Source organism: Channa argus, chromosome 7, assembly GCF_033026475.1.
Source record: "Channa argus isolate prfri chromosome 7, Channa argus male v1.0, whole genome shotgun sequence".
Lineage (NCBI taxonomy): Eukaryota > Metazoa > Chordata > Actinopteri > Anabantiformes > Channidae > Channa > Channa argus.
Genome location: NC_090203.1, coordinates 26,058,268 through 26,068,150, shown reverse-complemented (window position 1 = coordinate 26,068,150; position 9,883 = coordinate 26,058,268). Strand labels below are relative to the sequence as shown.

The 9,883-nt window shown below is 42.9% G+C and overlaps 1 pseudogene; it reads left to right on the top strand.

Moving 5' to 3' along the window:
- The first annotated feature begins 646 nt into the window (after positions 1-646).
- LOC137131018 (potassium voltage-gated channel subfamily G member 1-like) lies at positions 647-5,367 on the top strand (annotated as a pseudogene).
- The last annotated feature ends 4,516 nt before the right edge of the window (positions 5,368-9,883 follow it).

Below are 9,883 nucleotides of genomic sequence, written 5' to 3'. Positions count from 1 at the left end.
AAAAGTGGAAACACTATTATCCTCTTTTTGTTTAACTGCTTTGATGGTTTTTGGGAATTTGTGCTATACAGGTTTTTTTAACTTCAGTCCCTTCAAACACTTCCTTTCTGAAACTGTAAATATTTTTTTTTATTACAAAAATGTCTCTGCATTAACAAATACAACCAAACACAGCATATTTACACTTTTAATCCCCTGTGCCTGCTACATCTGTATGTTTGTCTTTACCTCTTTATCCTCCTTATTAATCCTTCCCTCTGTGGATCAGTCTGTCTTTTGACAATGTCTGTCAGGCTTTTGATGCAATAAAGCCCCAAAGCTTAGTGTGACATTGTTAATGGATGGTTGTGTAGACCAAAATGGATCCAAAGTGTCCCTATTATATCCAGACTGATGGCAGGGTCATCCAATATTCACCTGGGACATGGGAGTTAAGAGATGATGGGAGAGAAGGACGAAGAGAAAGAATTGTGTTTAATGGCTCTGACGCTGTCACTTCGGCTTCACAATAAGAGAGCAGCACGATTTGGGATATTGGATTGGACCTTCCTTTTGAAGGTAACAGACACAAAACAAATTCGTAGATTTATTTAATGTCTAACATTCATTCAGATAAATACCTAATTTTTCTCCTTCTGAATGTTGGATAGGTGGTGTCCATTAGATTTACCAGAGTGTGTTTGTTGGAAACAAAATTGTCTAATGGGAAACCAGAACAAAAACATGTATTCACGTGCTTAAATTAATAAATAAGCTCCATCCTTTTAGGTTTTCCTGCAAATCTGAAATCTGTCAGCTATCCACCTACCACAATGGCCATCATTGGTGCTGGCTTTGATGAGGCGTCCCTCAGTACTGAAGACAGTTACAACCATGTCTTGACATTGGGATCAATACAGTCAAAGGTGAGTTTTTCCAGCGTGCTCAGCAGCTCCACGGAACAGTTACTATGCGTTGGTACCTTGAAGCCTCACAACAGTTCCTCGTCAACGTAGGGGGCACCCAGTATGCCTTTCCCTGGAGCACTCTGCAGGATTTCCCCCAGAGCCATCTTGTGCACTACACCACATTGAGGGAAATTGCAGAATTTTATGATGACTATGATGCAATGAGACATGAATTCTTCTTTGATCGTGACCCTTTAGCGTTTCAAGCCATCTTCAGTTTCCTGGCAAAAGGAAAACTATGTCTCCTGCAGGACATCTGCAGTGTGGCCTGCACACTGAATTACTCTATTGGGGCATAGATCTCCAGCAGATGGAGCCCTGCTGTCATCACCACATGATGTCGTCCGTGGAGGATGTGGCCGAGCACCAACGCAAAGAGGACGAGTGGCAGGAGAAGAGGAGGGCACTCAGGGCTGCCGTGACACAGGGCGGCCTGTTGCACATGATGGGACAAGCAGTTGAGAACCCTCACTCAGGCTTGGCAGGAAAGGTGTTTGCCTTCCTGTCTGTCATCATGGTAGTGCTCACTGTGGTTAGCCTGTGCACCATGTCAGATCATCAACAGGAAGATGCCACGGTATTGCCAAACAAAAGAAATACTGTAGGTTCAAGTCAAAATTAAGAGCACTACCTGTCTTAGGCACAATCTCTTGTCTTTTAGAATTAGTCCGCTTAAATTAAACTTTAGCCCTCAAAATGAAGAAAAGACTTTCTTTTCTTATTCTTTGGACATTTGGATGGGGTCACTCGATTCACTCTGATTACATTCATGTCAACAATTCATATTTGCTGAATCATAAATTAGAACAAACTGACAAAACATTTTTCACCACAGTATATCCCTTACAAGAAGATACATGAGTTAAGTCACAACAGATTGATTTACAAACCTTTATAAAATGAACTTAACTACAGGCAAAGGTGCAGAAAATGCAAACCCAACATTAACAATGTAAGACATGGCATAGGCCTTTGAACTGTGAACATTATTGTTTTTTCATGTATCTGCAGGAGAAATGCTCCCAAAAGTGCCGCAACATGTTTGTGGTGGAGTCCGTTTGTGTGATTTGGTTCACCTTAGAGTTTCTGGCCAGATTTTTCCATGCACAAAGCAAGCTGGACTTTGCTTGCAACCCACTCGCAGCTGGGTCTAACCCTGCGAGTCATGAGGGCTCTGCGGATCCTGTATGTGATGCGGCTGGCCCGTCACTCTCTGGGTGTACAGACTCTGGGGCTTACCATCCAGCAAAGTACTAAAGACTTCAGCCTGCTGATGCTCTTCATATGTGTCGCTGTGGCTCTCTTCTCCCTGCTTGTCCATCTCGCGAGAGTGAGTTAGCTCCCAATTCTGCCAAGTCCCCTCACCACAGCTTCAGCAGTATCCCAGCAACCTGTTGGTAGTCCATCATCTCAGCGACAACGTTGGGATATGGTGACATGGTACCACAGAGCATACCTGGCCAACTGGCAGCCCTGATCACCATCTTGGCAGGGATCCTAATCCTGTCTTTTCCTTCCACATCTATTTTCCACCCTTTTACCGCACCTACACTGAGCTCAAGGAGGAGAACAAAAGGTTATGGAAGGAGGAGAGGGAGGCCGAGCTGGCCACTGAGGCTGAAGAAAGCATGATAGAGAGAAAAACCTGGCCTGAAATAGAGCTTTCACCTGGTCAGGTGACAGACATTGTAGTGCTGGCTCAGAGCAAGAGTTGCCAACCTCTTCTTTGTTCTGAGACTGCTTGACAGCTCAGAAATGTACTTTACACAATGTACATTACATAGGCAAAAGTGTGTGCACACCTCCGCCCAGCATCGGTAGTCCACTTAGTGTGACTTTGAACAAATCTCTGCAGTAAGTTGCAAAATTGTACAACATATTAATGCGTGTCCTATTTTCTTTTATGCTTCTGACATTTTCGAGGGTTAGTAAACATACTAAATGTAATGTAACACAGGTTAAATTGAAATGACTGCAGAGGTGACAGAAGTACACAAACTCAATACTGACGTAAAAATGTAAGTACAAGCCTGATACTACTCACATTTATTTATGCTTGACATTTATTTATATAAACTGAAATACTATGCTCCAAAACAAATGTTATACATTGCATACTTTTAAAACTGTTTTAAACATGATTTAATTTGATATCAAACATCTGCCTGTCTAGTCCAGATTTGGGCCACAAACTTTCAACAGTAACAATAATATTAGAAATACATTTTAAAGAAATGAATAAAAACAATAGACAAAGATTAAAAAAAAAAAAGTAGAACAAAATCAGCAGCAGACAAAGATGGAGAAGATTTTAAGCTTTAACACTTTATGTTCTGACAGATGTTTAATCCATAATAATACACCAGCATTTAATAGTAATATCTGTATCTGCAAAGTAACTAAAGCTGTCTGGTAAATAAATAAAGTGGAATATAAGTAACATCCATCAATCCAATATCTGTAACCTTTTATCCTGTTCAGGGGGTTGCAGGGGGGTTAGAGCCAATTCCGGCTGTCATTGGCTAATTCAGGGCCAACACAGAGAGACATATAAAGACAGACAACCATTCACACTCACCACCTCACAGCAAGGAGGTTGCAGGTTTGCGTCCGTAGCTGACCGTGGGCCTTCTGTGTGAAGTTTGCATGTTCTCCCGGTGCTTACTCCGGTTTCCTCCTGCAGTATAAAGACATGCATGTTAAGTTAATTGGTGACTCTAAATTGCCCATAGGTGTGAATGTGACTGTGAATGGTTGTCTGTCTGTGTAGGTCTCTCTGTGTTGGCCCTTAGATAGACTGGATAGACTATTCCTCAATAGTATAAGCAGTTACAGAAAGAAGATGGATGGATGAAATGGTCCAGTAAAGAAAGTGAAATATCTCACACATTGTGCACATTTGTAAATAAACTTGTGTGTGAATTTTGCAAAAACTAACATACCTGGCTAACCAACTTTCTACAGCAACACATAATGGTTGTGAAAAAAGATGTTCATCTAATCAGCAGTGTAAAACTTTGACATACTCTTTGCTCAGGCTTCTGCATACTTTTGGCAATATAGAATTTATTATGTAAAAGTAAATTACCTTAGATGTGTCACATTATGTTGTTGTTAGGCAGCTGTGAAAATCCCTCTTCATTCGTGTGCTCCAACCAATAATATGTAAAGTAATGTAGTGTGAGGAATTATTCACGTAAAGTCCACGTGTTCAGTTCTTATCCAACAACTGTCGGGCTGCACGGGGCAGGATTCTCTGTTCTCAAATCCCTCTCAAGATATGGTAAAAATGGACAGTGTTGACTGGCAAAAGCAGTGGGATGCACTTCAAAATCAGTGTGTGCTTCTCATGAGATGGAGTGAAAGTAGCCCTTAGTTATGTTTGTCCAGCAGAGGGCAGATGAGTTCTTTCATTCAGCATAGCATGCACGTTTTGTAAAATGACTGTGAATCATTTAGGACTAGAGAACATTTGTTTCCCCACATACTGCAGTAAAATAATACCATAGGAGTGATTGTTTCTGTAACTACACTCTAAATGCTGGATGTATCCTCATCATTGTGGTTCAGTGTTACATTTAGGAAACACAAGCTGTAAGGCCAAATCCACTGTCAGGAAGGTATATCACACCTGGAAATAATACTACTAATACGGTCTGAACATTCCAAAAGACAGAGAGCAGGCGGAGAGAGGCCCCCTGCAACACACACAGCTCACTGCAGGACTACTATGGCCTTTATGAGAATGAAAAAAGAAGCCAGGAGTTAATTCTGGGATGTCTGCCCATGAAGAGAGTTAGTAATGCCAGAAATACACCAACCAAGCCTGCTGTGAGGAGGAGAACTTTAAGATGGAAAAAACAAAAGAGCCAAAGAAAAGGCAGGGAAGTGTGTGTGTGTGTGTGTGTGTGTGTGTGTTTGTGTTTGTTACAATTCTCGGGTACAAACTTGTGGTTTGCAGAAGAATGCCCACACACACACACACACACACACACACACACACACACACACACACACACACACACACACACACACACACACACACACACACACTGCTCATTTTCACACTACACAACACACTCAGAAGGGTTCACTCACTCAGTGGATGCTCTATGTTGTAATTGTGACTGAGAGCTGTGTGTGTTTAAAGGTTTTCTTACAGTAAATGTTAAGTCATAGTGTACAATACTGCATTTATTTGTACTCATTTGTACTTTATTAACCATGTTTTGGTCTTTGTTTGAGCAATATGAAAGAGAATGAAATCTGATGTTGTGGAATTTAAAAATTCTATGTCTTTTTCAAGGAAGAAGGAATAAAATATAAATACTGAACAATATTGAGTTTGTATATTGGTCCAGCCTAGATGCTTACTGTAGGTACTGCATGTCGAAGACAGGTGGATGCAGACAGACTTGCACACAGGAATGAATTAAGGTAACATTATGAGGAAATCTCTTTTTTTCAGTGCTTGTTTCTGACAATTGCAGCAAAATACTGAAGGGAAAGTGGTTTTGCCTTCATATTTGACCCAGAACAACTGAGTTCAGCATGAAAATATCATTGCCACTGCTTTTATTTAGCCAGAAATCAAGAGTGTAAGTTATTATGCGCTTAAAAGCATTTTCAGGCCGAATGGAGCTGATTTGGAAGATATGCTTGTTTCTGACAATTGCAGCAAAATACTGAAGGGAAAGTGGTTTTGCCTTCATATTTGACCCAGAACAACTGAGTTCAGCATGAAAATATCATTGCCACTGCTTTTATTTAGCCAGAAATCAAGAGTGTAAGTTATTATGCGCTTAAAAGCATTTTCAGGCCGAATGGAGCTGATTTGGAAGATATGCTTGTTTCTGACAATTGCAGCAAAATACTGAGGGGAAAGTGTGTTTGCCTTCATATTTGACCCAGAACAACTCAGTTCAGCATGAAAATATCATTGCAACAGCTTTCATTTAGCCACAAATTGACAAAAGTTATTATGTGCTTCAAAGCATTTTCAAGACAAATGGGGCTGATTGGAAGATAAGGTTATTTCTGGTAATTACAGCAAAATACTGAAGGGAAAGTGGGTTTTGCCTTCATATTTGACCAAGAACAACTCAGTTCAGCATGGAAATATTGCAACAGCTTTTATTTAGCCACATTTCATCAGTGTAGACTGATGAATTGTTAGGATCTCTCCGCACTTCCTGTCTGTGGACTTTTATTTTGTGGCCCTTCTCCCTACTTCTTTGGTTGCCTTGGTTCTTTTCCCCAGCTTTGCTTTCGTTTGTCCCAGATGGTTTGAACCTGTTCCCTCCTCTATTTAAGTTCTGTCTTCCCTTCACTCCCTGCCAGATCCTCGTCGTTGTTAATGTGGTCACTGCCATCGTGGTTCCTGTCTTCAGTGTCGCTTTTGTTACCGTCGTCATTATTACCCTCACCAACCCCAAATCTGTATGTATGTTTCATGCACTCTTTCATTCAGGACTCTAGTTTCTTGGACATTTTTCTGGGACTCTGTGCATCTGTGTCATTTGGTCTTTGGTTTGCCTTTGTTCTCAATCAGTGTTTCTTGTTTTAGTCCTGTTTTCCCCACCAGTTGCTCCCGGGTTTTGGTGTTTTAGGGTTCCCTTTGTTTAATTTAGTGTTTGGCCTAGTCTCTTGTTTTCTCCCCTAGTTTTGATCCTGTTTTTTCACGTTTCGGTATGCTTGTGTGTTCTTAGTTTGCCAGAACTTTATGCTTAGTTTGTTCATGTCTGCCTCTCCTTAGTTTGTGTGTTTATGTGCTCCCCCACCTCTGTTACTTTGGTATCTTACCTTTCCAGTGTGTTTTAAGTTGTGCTTTGTTTTACTTTAATCATTATTACGTGTGTTCCTTTGTTCAGTAGTTTGTGTCTTTTTATATTTCTGTTAGTCTCCTTAGCCTTACCCTTGTGTTTATATGCTTTAGTAGTTTATAACGTTTATCTGTCCCTTATTCATTTAGTAGCCTTTGTTTGTTTGTTAATTTCCTTGTCTAACTTGTGCCTGAGTCTTAGCTGTATTTATTTTTGGTAAGTTCTGTTCTTAATCCGGGCTCTAGTATCTTCCTGTGAGGAGCGGCTTCTGTTCACCATTTTATCTGTTAAATAAACCCTTTTTTCGTTCATCCCTCGCACTGTCTCCTCTCTTGGATCCACCCCTTAACAAAACCGTGACATGAATAGAGTAATAGACTATTTTGTTAAAATATTTTGCACCTGAGGCGATTCACTCTACTGGGCCGGGAGGAAGCACCTGCAGGCGCCATCGAGATTGTAAACAAAGGTGGGGGGAGCACAGAGGAATAAGAGCTAAGCTAAAGCTAACACCACACCGGCTCTCGTTACCTAGCATTTTCCTCGCCAATGTACGATCACTGGTGAACAAAATGGAGAAGATTCGACTCAACATCACATACAGTAAGAGACTTTCGAACTGTAATGTATTTATCTTCACGGAAACATGACTACAGAGCGGCATACAGGACAATACCATTGAGCTGGCAGGATGCCACCCACTCCAGGCGGACAGAACACAAGAGGGCTCCGGCAAGAGCAGACATGGTGGATTGTGCATTTACATTAATAAACCTTGGTGCACAAACTCTGTTATTGTCATGAGTCATTGTTCAGCCAGCCTTGAGTTTCTCATGGTTAAATGCAGGCCGTTATCTGCCGCGAAAGTTCACTTTGAACATTATAACAGCAGCCTACGTTCCCCTGGATGCTGATGCCAAGCTTGCTATTAAAGAACTTCACCCAGCCATCAGTAAATAACAGACTGCTCACCCAGATGCTGCGTTTATTGTTGTGGGTGATTTTAATCACTCAAACCTAAAACCAGTGCTTCCCAAATTTCACTAACATGTTTCCTGCCACACCAGAGGAAACAAAACCCTAGTCCATTTTTACACAAACATGGCTGGAGCTTATGTTGCAACCCCCCTCCCGCACCTAGGACAGTCAGATCACCTTTCTTTGTTCGTCACCACCAAATATGCACCCCAAAAGTGTGGCCTGCGGGGGTAGATTTCACACTTCAGGAAAGGTTTCTACACACAGATTGGAGTACATTTTGCTTCTCAGGCCACCAATGGCTCTCACTTCAACATTGACCGCTTCACCTCCTCTGTATTGGATTACATCCACTCCACCATAGACAATGTCACTACTCAGAAGCAGATTACCACATACCCTAATCAGAAGCCATGGATGAACAAGGAGGTGCGCCTCCTGTTGAAGGCACGCAACACTGCCTTCAGATCAGGGGATGCACAGGCCTACAGCACATCCAGAGCTAACCTGAAGAGGGGCATCAAAAAGGCCAAGCACTGCTACAAGCTAAAGATAGAGGAGCACTTTTCCAACTCCGACCCTCGATGCATGTGGCAGGACATCCAGGCCAACAGTGACTACAAAACCAAACACTTAAGCCCCGCAGCCACAGATATCCTCTTCTTAAACAAGCTAAATGACTTTTATGTACGCTTTGAGAGAGAACACAGTAACTGCTATCAAGCTCAAACCCTCATCTGACCACCGGCCAATCACACTCTCCACCACAGACATCTGCAGCACACTGAGCCGGATCAGTCCGCACAAAGCCACTGAACCAGACAACATCCCGGGTTGTGTACTCAAGGCATGTGCTGAGCAGCTCATTGGTGTTTTAACAGACATTTTCAACCTGTCTCTTGCCCAAGCAGCTGTGCCAACGTGCTTTAAAAGCACCTCCATTGTGCTTGTCCCAAAACACTCCACCCCAAAGTGTCTGAACGACTACTGCCCTGTAGCTCTGACACCTATTGTCCTGAAGTGCTTTGAGCGGCTGGTCCTGGCACACCTGAAGGACTCTCTGCCATCCACACTGGACTCACCAGTTTGCCTACTGCAACAATAATAGCACAGAGGATGCCGTTTCCATGGCAGTGCACTCTGTGCTAACACATCTGGACTATAAGAACATTTATGCATGTATGCTGTTTGTTGATTTCAGCTCAGCTTTCAACACGGTCATCCCATCCAAGCTAATAGCTAAACTTGTAGACCTGGGCATCAACATCTCCCTCTGCAATTGGATTATGGACTTCCTGACCAACAGGCCACAGCAAGTCCGATCTGCCTTCATCTGCTCCAACACCACCACAATCAACACTGGTGTACCACAGGGCTGCGTACTGAGCCCCTTCCTCTACTCCCTCTTCACCTCTGACTGCAAGCCTGTGAAAGGTTCGCAGATGACACTACAGGGATTGGTCTCATCAACAGGGAGGAGATTCAGCACCTGGCCACATGGTGCAATGACAATAACCTGCTTCTTAACAACTCCAAGACAAAGGAGCTCATTGTGGACTTCAAGAAAGAGATACACATGATCTGCATCCACTGGAACGGCTGTTAAGCGTGTCTCCAGTTACAAGTTCCTAGGGATCCACATATCTGAGGACCTGTCCTGGACTATAAACACCTCCAGTCTAGTTAAGAAGGCCCACCAGCGCGTCTCCTTCTTGAGGACACTAAAGAAGAATCGGCTGTCCTCGGATATTCTGGTGAACTTCTATCACTGTGCAATAGAAAGCATCCTGACCAACTGTGTCACAGTATGGTATGGGAGCTGCTCTGTTGCAGAGCGCAAAGTACTGCAGCGGGTGGTGAAAACCCCCCAGCGTATCACAGGGACCACCCTTCCAGAGGAAAGCTGCCTGCGTCGAGCTCGCAGCATCTATAAGGACTCCTCATCCCGCCCATAGACTGTTCACTCTCTTGCCCTCCGGAAGGGCGCTTCACATGCCTCAAAACCAGGATTAGCAGACTGAAGAACAGTTTTTTTTCCCCAGAGCTGTCTCTTTACTGAACTCTGCACCCTGCTGATCCTTCTGTCCCTCATGTACTGCCCCCCCCCATTATAACCCCCCTTCTCAATGTCATTTG